At 36.7% G+C, this 11,219-nt stretch overlaps 1 non-coding gene across 1 annotated transcript; it reads right to left on the bottom strand.

The window, feature by feature from the left end:
- Positions 1 to 8,711: 8,711 nt before the first annotated feature.
- LOC141625954 (small nucleolar RNA R71) lies at positions 8,712 to 8,818 on the bottom strand. The gene has a single exon (XR_012535693.1). It is a non-coding gene; the product is annotated as a small nucleolar RNA R71 (small nucleolar RNA).
- Positions 8,819 to 11,219: the final 2,401 nt, after the last annotated feature.

Genomic DNA, 11,219 nt, shown 5'->3' with positions numbered 1-11,219 from the left:
TACTATGAGACTACCACAACTTTTTCTCCTACTTATTTAAGTATACCCTTCCCGTCGCAAGCCTTGTGTTACAATAAATGTTCCATTTTTTCTAAAATAGCAAAGTGGGCCATTTTAAGAAATAACTACTGAAATAGGGTCCACTAGAACAGGTATCTTTGAAGCTGATAATGAATAGAACCGCCATCTCCCGTGATGGTTTCACCATACAAACTGCCATTGGGTTTGGCAGGTTTGTTTTGGAAAAAAAAAATGTGTATACCAATACGTGAGAGAGAGCAGCAAGGCACTGCAATGGAAATGGTTGTTGCATATATCGAGCACAGCGTGGTCGCCTGTTAGAGCCTTCTCACAAGCATTTGTTCATCACATGATTCAGCTCGAATGACAAAATGTTGAGTAGAGTCAAAACAAACTTGCCACAAAATTATGATTTTTTGAAACTTTTTGGCGTTGTTAGTCAAACAAATAAACCACCATTTAGTATGGTATTTCACCCATAAACCCGCAACGCAAAATGGCATGTATATCACTGGCCCAGTATTATTCTGGACATATGTGGACACTATTCCGCTAATTATGCTTCTATTTTGACCCATTTTGCAAAATTTTTTATTTATGGCCATTAATTTTGGGGAAAAAAAGGTTCTACTTGTACCCCATTAGGCCATTACTCCTATAGGAATCAGTCATTCTTCAGGATTCTAGGTACTCAACTAAACAGGTCACTAGGAGTAATTCAGAATTTCATATTGTCAAAATCGATTATGTAGTACACTAGTACTGTACATAATAGCAAAGTTGGAGTGACGAAAGAATCAGATTATCAAACATGTGCGAGAATTTTGTGGACGGAGAAGTGAAAACCTGTTCCAAAGGGATCTTTCAGAACATTGTATGCCTTAAAAAGCTCCAATGACATGTTTGCCATAGCCTCACTTGCAGCAGAGTGGTCAAGCTTAGAAAGTGAAATTGTCAATAAGGGCATCCCTTTAGATTTTCGAGCAACCAACTTTGCTGATACGGCATCTAGAATACAGTAATATACAGCTAGGATTAGAAATGTGCCATAATCAATGTTTTACTGACGCAATAATGTATAAAAAAGCACATAATTATAACTCAAAGCAGATATTCAGGTAAGACCAGAGTTCGAAAAACCATCTCATTAAATTCAATTCATACACATAACACGTGAATATGTGATGCATAAGAATACAACTAACATACATGAGCAACGTAAGTAACAGAGCTGCTAAAAAGTAAAAGTATGGTTTGTAGCTTCAGCCTCACCATTGTAAACTCGACTCCCTCCATTCACTTGGATTCGGTACATTCACTTTTAGACCAGTCGTAGATGATAGTATGTGAGAAAAATTGGGACCGAAATACATGGCAAGCAACTGATGTTTTTCAGTTCTAGACTTGTAGTCAACACCTAATTAATCGGTTTGAGAGGAACAAAAATAACATTTAAAATAAGAGGCAATGATGACAAAAGGAAAACTAACATGAGTAACTGTGTCTTTAACTTATGAATATGGATTCAAGAAAGATAGAAGAGGCAAAAGACACCATTCATAGAAAGATAAAAGGGGCGAAAGACACCATTCATAAATAAGTTTCAAACTCCTGATTCCTATGCTATCCCGCTGCACACAGATCAAACAAAAATAAAATGAAAACAGAAAAGAGATAAAACCTTATATACATATCTAGATATCCAGAAAAATATTACTCCCTCCGTCCCGGTCAATTGTTGTCATTTGCTTTTGGCACAAAGACCAAGGAATGGAAAGAGGACCAATTATAAGATGACAAGTGGATCAAATTGAGTGTGAAGGATCAAATTACTCATGAAATACAATCCTAAAATAGAAAGGACAACAAATGATTGAGACACCCCAAAATGGAAAAGGACAACAAATGACCGGGACAGAGGGAGTACATGTTATTCTACTCAAAGCATAATAAATCTCATGGAACCCAGACGAATACAAACCAAAGCATGGAGTATTGGCTAATTGCCGACAATAAACCATCATTATAACTTGACAAAATTCAGGATAGTGAGCAGTGACTTCCAATCCTACATTTCATCCAAAATGCCCTTCTAAATGCTGCTATAGAAATGAGGTTAAGAATCCCGAACTTTCAATTCCTAGTTTAATTTGTGACGGAGGGAGTAATAACAAATGCAACTTAGCGGTTTTGTTTGACTAGAAATTTTTTTGCTACCCCATACCTGAAATCCTGCCTCCGCCATATGATGAAACCCTTTCTCTAAAGCAACTCCAGCAAACATATATAGGTTCTAAATTGTGAAGATACCCAAAGTCCCACACATGTGAGGGTTGTCCCACATTAATAAAAGACGAGAAGAATTACCACTTTATAAGGCAAGGGTTACTCCCTGTAGTGTCAATTGGTTTTAGAGTGGAACCCTCTTGGGCCTATGTTGTGGACTCTTTCTCCTTTGTTTGGGTGCGGCCCAGGCCCGTTGTTGAATTTAACATAAATCTCTAAATCAATGATTAATCACAATCTTACAATGTAATCACATCTCCAAAAATGCTCATTTTGCATAACCATCATGCCAAACAACAGACAATCAGCAAAAATAAATTACACCATATCTCCTCAAATTTGTTAGATAAAGCATTCACAAATTCCGTGGTAAAACTGTCTCTTCGTATCGTATAAGACCACAAAAAAGTAACAATATACACGAAAGCAACACAAATTTCAAGTTACTTTTCTGCTGTAAAAAGACAGTCTTACAGTAGAATTACTCAATACAGTATAGATCATGGCAATCATGTATTCAAACAATAACCTTTTTTCTGTGCATAAACAAATCACATACCATATCCTCAAGTTGGAGAATGGAGCGACGAGACTCCCAAGTATTCTGGCGAAAATCAGAGACATGAAGAGTGAGGTGAGACGGGTCAAAAGCATAGACCCGGTATAGAAATGGGTTTAATTTGGGCGCACCATCGGTGCTGGTGGAGCCACCTTCCCACTCTGGTTTTGCTTCTCCAAATATGGTCTCCAGGTCTTGCAGATCACACCCCATTTCTCCTCTAATGTCTTATTTCAGTAATGGCCGGGTACTCGTGTGTTTGGTTTTGACTTTTGAGATGTCAAACTAACAAATTACAATTGGTCTCCCTTGTGACGGGTTACCATTTGTGCCGGATATTTTGTGAGATAAAATGGTAACAAAATGGGTTAGTGGAGTAAGGGGACACATGAATAGTGTTGCAGAGAGAGAAAAAGTGGCTACTTTGTGGGTAAAATGGTATCCGTCACTCAAGAGTGACGGATATGTCATGTCTTCAATGAGAATTTGTGAACAAATTAATACCATTGGACACTAGCGGATACAGAAAATAAATTTTACGGATTCCTACTTTTAGAGGAGAAAAAATATGGAATTGGGTTGAATCGGGTCGGTCGCGGAAAAAATGCGGGTCAAATATTTGCTTTCCAAATATTAACTTGTATTATGGTATTCATAGAATTACTAGATAAAATAAAGGAGTAAATTAGGTTCTTTTCCAGAACATTTAGAGAACTTTGTAAGAAAGCCGTGTGGAGTAATAAACTACTCTCAAAGAAGATATAGACACGTATTTTTTAACACAAATTCTCTTGTGCGTTGGTCGTATGTGCGACGAGGAGAAAATGGCCATTTTTTTAATAATTAGCAGCCACTTTTTGTGACTAAAAAATGACATTTTTTCAAAGTGGTCATTATTTTAGCCAAAATGGTTACTATTAACCTAAAAGTAGTTACTTTTTGCAAGAAAAACACGAAAATAATTGTTGTATTAGAAAATTACTGCCTAACTAAAATATCTTGCCAATTGCTCCATTTGTGCTAATCAATTTTCTTAATCTATATATATAATAATATAAAAAGGCATGTTGAGTGCCACTTGAAATGCCACGTGTCACGCATTAAGTCCATATCACCTTGCATACATATAACAACCCTTATCTGTCCATCTATCTATTACCCAAATAAAAAAAAAGAAAAAAAAAAACTAATAATGCTCTATTTATTAATAGTAATGATCACTACAATGTTAGAAAGCAAATATTAATTCGGGAAGCTCAAAGGCCCTATGTATTCACATATCAATTTCTTTATTGATGACGACTTGATCCATATGCTTCCACTTTAATGACCAAATTAATAGTACCAGTTGCATAATCCTCCATCGGGTCATTAAAGTTTGTCAATCTTATATATATGACGCATAGGAAAGCTGACGGTATCGTGGCAGATATTCCATGATTTTTTAGAGTGAAATTTTTGGTTTTTTTTGTTTTTTTTCTATTGAATAGTTCACAGATATGAAGTATTCTTTGTGATTTTTTTTGTTTCTTTACTAATATATCTTGAGTTATAATTTTGTCTTATTGTTATCTTACCAAAATTTAAACCTCTTTGTTTAATTTTGTTAGATTTTGTAATGGACTAGTCAACGATATTACGACAATAAGGTAGCTTCTCATTCCCTAGCATTATTTTTATTACGATTATGATGTTTCTTTGATGTTATTATTATCTCGAAGATTTAAGATATTTGACAATCTTTAAGGGAGTTCAAGCTTTGTGGATCATGGCCCGAAGAGATAGCGCAGGAGTTAGTGACTGGATGTTTACATGAACAAAGATGATTCTTTTGATGATGTAAATTAGTGAAAATGTGCTAATTGATATAGTATAGTTATTAGGGAAAGAATTATAAATAAATACTTCGGTGCTGCTAGCTAGCTAGGTGTAGTGACGAATTGGCAGTGATGTTAACCAAAGAGTCTGTTGAACCATATAGATATATATGTTTATGTTTTGATGATGTCAAGAGTGCTTTATATTTTATATACTCGTTGCGCGTAGTTGTTTGTTTAGTCTTTTAGATTGGACTTACTAATCGCAAGCATTAAAGAATTGTGATGGAAGTATACAAGAACATATTGTGATCAAGCCCTCAATCACGGATCAAGATATTACAAGATAGTGAAAGAATTATTCAAGCGTCATGAGAAGATATAGCTCATCTAAAGATTGATCAAGCTTGAATAATGAAGTAGCCTACACTCGAAGATCTCCTAACGAAGATTAGAATAACGTAGGTGATTATCTCGTAATGATAACGTAAGAATGGACTTCTTACATTGGTAAAGTTATAGCCTTACAGCTATAACATTACTTATATAAGAGCTCAATGTTATAGCTCTTCTACTATAACATTGAGATGTGAAGTTTATAAAACACACGACAAAATAGTTTTTAAATTGTTTTTGGAAAACCGTTTTGAATGTTTTAGTAAAAGTATTTATTTTACAAGGGAGCTTATTTTTATATTGAGTATGATTTTACTATTAGCTTATAATTAGTAATTATGATTGAATCAACTTATGGGTTGAGGCATCTTGCTAATTAGGGTTTCTAATTTCTACATACTCTAAAAACCCTAAACCTAATTTATCTTACCTAGGGTTTTCGTGAAAGAGGATTGGGCTTATGAGTCGTTTATTCCTCATACATGGTTACTCTTTGCACAAGTTAGGGTTTTAGGTAAATCTTTATAATATTTGATTAGAGATTTAATATCTCTTTTATATTATTTTGATTTATTCTTTCCTAACTTATAAGATATTATTTTTGTAAAGATAGAAGGAAAAGATTGATTAAATCTTTAAAATAATATTTGGTTAGAGATTTGTTATCTCTTTATTATTTGATTTTTTCCTTTCTATCTTATAAAAATATTAGGGATGAATAGCGCTGTGTGAATAGTACCTGTGAACAGTGCCGCGTGAATAGTAAACGTGAATAGTACTTTCCTTCTTGCACAATAAGTCTTTGCTTGGATAAGGGTTAAGGTATTAGGATAATATTTGTTAGAGATTTTTTTATCTCCTTATATTATCTTTCCTAATCTCCAAGATATTGGTGAGTTGTTAAGATAGGAAAATATTATTTATTAAGGCAAGTCTTGGAAAAAAATTAAGGAAAGATTTAACCTAATTCCTTCTTGCTTTACAAGACACCACACGGCATCTAGGGTTTTTAGTAAACCGAAACCCTTGCTCCTCTTTTACTATAAATACTCCATACTTTACATCATTAAAGTTAAGACCTTTGAGCATAACTTTCATATATTTTCACAAAACAAAAATCGTGTTTTAAAGCAAGAAAACCGTTTTGTTTATTTTCGAAAAAGGTGATGTGACCATAATTGGCGCATATTTAGCCCCCGAATTACCATTGTTTCCATGCTTTTTAGTGCCTATTTGGGTCATTTCTTATCTTTAGTTCTTTGTTTTGCATATTCTTTGAGATTTTGATCCCTTGGTAGGAAAGGAGTAAGAATCTTGCATTTTCATGGCAAAACGAGGCTAAATTGATTGTATTCAATGACCAAGCATCAAGAAGAGACAAGACTAGAAGGCCTTTGTACATATCATAGTAGAAGAACAATGTTGAGAAAGGATCCTTGCGTCCCCAAGGAAATCCCCAAGGAATTTATGAAGAAAAGGGAAGAAAAGAAGAAGAATTGACGCTGACCAACAATCCGAACGGATTGCGGACAATCCGTCCGTCCAGCCAAAACAATCCGAGCGTCCCTCCTTGGAATCCGCTCGGATTACCCCTCAACAATCCGAGCGTCCCTCTCCCGAATCCGCTCGGATTGCACGACAAATCCGGCCGTCCGACTCTAATCCGCACCAGCATTCACGCGCAAAGACGGATTTCATTCTTCAAGCTACGAAAAGAGAAGCCCTTCTCTCAGAAAATACCGGATCCTCCTTGCTCAACTTAAAAAGTGTAATTACTAGTTTAGCCCTTAGTTAACCCTAATGCATCCTCCCTAATTTTCACTATAAATACCCCATTAGGCTAATTAGAGGAGCATGTTCTTCTTATCAATAATTAGTGTAGTTAATATCAATCAAATCTCTCTTCAATATTGTAATCAAGTATTAATCAAGTTTTAATCCAAGTTTTAGTTCTTTAATCTCTCTCTTGTTCTTCCTTTATTTTGGGTAATTGAAGATTATTTGGGTTATTATTGGGAGATTGACAACCTCTCAATCTAGGATTCAAGTACTTCTATTATTCTTGCTTTATTATTGGAATCATTAGTGGGTATAATCTCTTAATCCCTTTTTAATTAATTGTTAATTACTTTCATTTATTCATCATGTTTCATATTGTTGGTATGATTGACAACCTTGCTAGCATGATCAACATGATAATGAGTGAGTAGTCTCTTAGCTAGGGTTTAATGGGTGATTAGGGGAAACCAACATGGGGAATGATTCATGCTTAAATCAATATGCTTTCATATCTTATTTGCTTGCTTGTTTTGATCTTAATACATGCACATGTTATATTTGATGAAATGCTAAGCCTATGAATCCTTGCATTTACTATCATCTTCTATCTTTTCAATGAGACTTGTAAGACATAACCCAACTCGAGTCTTGTTAGACCATGCATGTGTTGAGTAGGAAAGATTAAGTCGACTTGTAGGTGTTGTACAATCTAATCGATTCGGCTCCGGGACCCAAACTTTCCTAGGATTGTAAGATATAACCCAACTCAATCCATCACAACAATAATTGCTTGCTTATAACTTGAGAACATGTTTGTATGATCATATCCCATGATTCCCCTATGACCCCATGACACCCTAGTTCTTTTAATCAATTGTTTACACCCCTTTTTATTCATCTTGCTTGTTTATTTTCATTGTTATTTTAGTTTAGTGACCTTCTACACCAACTCAATTTGTGACACCCTTAGACACTACTAGTTGCAATAGAATTCTCATTTCAATACCCGTCCCTTGGGATCCGACCTTTACTTGCCTCTTTACTAATTGTAGAGTTGTTTGTGAAGTATAAATTGTGTTTTGTATCGACCATTGACCAACGACCACATATGCTTAATTGTGAACACGAAATGGCCTCGATCAAAAATGGCGCCGTTGCCGGGGACGGTGTTTAATTGATTTAAGATTTCTTTTTATTGTTATTAGTTGTGTCTTTCTTCACCTTGGGGAAGTAAAACTCCTCAAGGTTTGTTCTAATTGTTTTCGAGTTGTTTGATATTTTGCATGTCTAGAAGGTTACAAAGTGATTTGTTACCTTTTGACCGTGAAATCGAAAGAACCTTGACGAATAATAGGAGACTTGTTAGGAGGAATTTGAGAGGTGTTGGTGAAGTTGTTCAACCCACTAGTGAGTTTGTCAATCCTTTCGCAATAGAAGGAGAAGAAAACCCATTACACAATATCCCACAAAATCCACCTACAATGCCTAAATTCTCGTCACACTCTATACCCACCGAGGAGAATCTACCAAATGGTACTCCTACACCGCAACATCTCACCGGTAATTTTATTGCCAAGTCCGCCTTCATCCAACTAGTTGAGAGGAGCCAATTCGGGGGAATGCCTAGTGAGGACCCTCATTCTCATATGGAAACCTTTTGCGATTATTGTGATGCTATCTCTCAAACGGGCGTGACTCAAGACCAAATTAGATGGGTCTTATTTCCTTTTTCGTTAATCGGCACCGCAAAGCAATGGTTGAAGGGCCTTGATAAGGCCACCCTTGGAATAGATTCTTGGAAGAAGTTGGCTCTAGCTTTCTACAAAAAATTCTACCCACCGGAAAAGACTAACATGCTAAGAGCTCAAATTACGGGTTTTAAGCAAAGGGATGAAGAATCTTTGTATGAAGCTTGGGAGCGGTTCAAAGGTATTTGTCGCTCATGTCCTCACCATGGACTTAGCGAATGGTTTTTAGTGCAACAATTTTGGAATGGTTTATATGAAGATTCTAGGAACATTCTCAATATGGGATCAAATGGAATGTTCACCGAGGTTGATGACAATCAAACATCGAACAAGATTGAGGAAATGGCGGTCCATAATTCACAATATAGTAGACCTCGCAAGGCTACTAGAGGAGGAAAACATGAAGTGGACTCCGTTACTCAATTGGGTGCTCAACTTAGTGCTCACATTGACACAATCAACTTGAAGTTTGAACAAGCTATGGCTAGACTTGAGGAAAACTCAAAATCATCAAAGCATCATGTCAATGCCATGACGGCATCCTCATCAATCCCAAGTGGGATATGTGAGAATTGTGGAACTTTGGGTCATGACCCAAGTGAGTGTAGGGGAACAACCGAACAAGTTAATGCTTTCCAAGCTTACAAAAGTGGTACCCCTTATTCAAATTTTTACAATGAAAACACCAAGTTCCATCCAAATCTCTCATACAAAAGCCAAAATATTCAAAACCCTCAAACAACATACACTCCACCACCCATGAGAAATCAAAATCAAAGACCCTTTTACAATCAAAACCAAGGTTACCAAAATCAAAATCCATACAATCACCAAAATGACCAAGGTTTTGATGTCCAAAAAGCGGTCCTCCAAATGCAAAAGAATCAACAAGAATTTTTCACTCAAATGCAAAAAGATAGCCAAGCAAAAGACACCACCATCAACAACATTCTAGCTCACACCAAGATGTTGGAAATACAATTGACTCAACTAGCATCTTCAAGCTCACAAAGACAAAAGGGGCAATTACCACCTCAAAGTAATCCCCCTAGACATGAAACGGTTAGTGCCATTCACTTGAGAAGTGGTACAAGATATGAAGCACCGAAGGAGCAAGTTGAGAATGAAGTTGTGGAAGCTAGTGAAAGGAAGAAATTGTGCAAAGCCCCAAAAAAGGGGAATCATCAAAAGAAGAAAGTTCAAAGAAAAATGAAGACAAGGCCAAAGAAAAGGAGCCCATTGTGATTAGACTTCCTTTTCCAAGTCGTCAAGCCAAGCCCAAATTTGATGATCAACTTGGAAAGTTCATGGAGATTGTGAAGAACTTAGAAGTCTCAATTCCTTTCACGGAATTAATCAATCACGTACCGGCCTATGCAAAATACATGAAAGATATCCTCACAAAGAAGAAGTCGATCCGGAAACTTGAGACTATCGCCTTCACTAAGGTGAGTAGTGCAATACTTCAAGGGAGTTCACCTCCAAAGTTAAAGGATCCGGGAAGCTTCTCAATACCGTGTACCATTGGCGACACGACGATCAACAAAGCCTTATGTGATCTAGGGGCTAGTGTGAGTGTAATGCCGTACTCGGTAAGTAAAAGGTTGGGAATGGGAGAGCTTAAATGCACCAATATCACACTCCAAATGGCCGATAGATCGACGAAGACACCATTAGGGATATGGGAAGATGTCCCCGTGCGAATTGGGAAGTTTTTCATCCCGGTGGACTTTGTCATTGTTGATATGGAGGAAGATTCCAACATTCCAATCATCTTAGGAAGACCTTTCCTACACACCGCGGGTGCGGTGATTGATGTGAAACATGGAGAGCTCACTCTAGAAGTGGGAGATGAAAGCATAACTTTTAATCTTGACAAAACCATGAGAGCTCCTCGTTTACATGAGCCATGTTTCATGATTGATCATTATAGCCGAAAAGATGAAAGGAAGAAATCGGAACTCCAATGGAGGAAGAAAATTGAAGATGCTCCATTCAAAGAGCAAGTGAATTGTGACAAGGAGAGCTTGCAAAGCTCATCAAAATCAACCAAGGAAGAAGAGGATGGCCTCATTGGCCAAGAAAAGAAATTGGGAGAGTTGTCTCCATCTAAGCAAGAGATTTTCAATGATCAACTCAATGAAGTTTGTGGTCTTTGGGACGACGAGTTTGAAGGGATTTTTAATCCCTACATTGGGCATGCCATCGATCATGATCAACAACAAGAGCCACGGTCTATTGAGGACCTCTACCACAATAATGAACAAGCTTTTGATTACTTCTTCAAGGTGTTGAGCAACATCAACAACACCTTGAACATGCCCCCTTGACATCTCATCAAGAATGAGAGTTTGGTGGAGTCCTCCCTAAACCACCACTTGTAAATATTTCTAACTCCCTAACTTACATTTCAATTCTTGTATTGCATTTTTGTCATTTTTGGATTTTTATTTACTTTGATCAAAATAATTGTCATGTAAGAGAGAAGTGAGGGAGGGACTAACGATTTCAATTGATGTGTAGTGCTTTACCTTAGTGTGGGGATGGGAATTGCCTAGGCTATCCATGCCTTAGTAATGCCCCCACAACGAAGAACACAAGAAATGAAGAAGA

The sequence above is a fragment of the Silene latifolia genome, chromosome X (assembly GCF_048544455.1).
Source record: "Silene latifolia isolate original U9 population chromosome X, ASM4854445v1, whole genome shotgun sequence".
Classification (NCBI taxonomy): domain Eukaryota; kingdom Viridiplantae; phylum Streptophyta; class Magnoliopsida; order Caryophyllales; family Caryophyllaceae; genus Silene; species Silene latifolia.
This window is presented reverse-complemented; position numbering and strand designations above follow the sequence as displayed.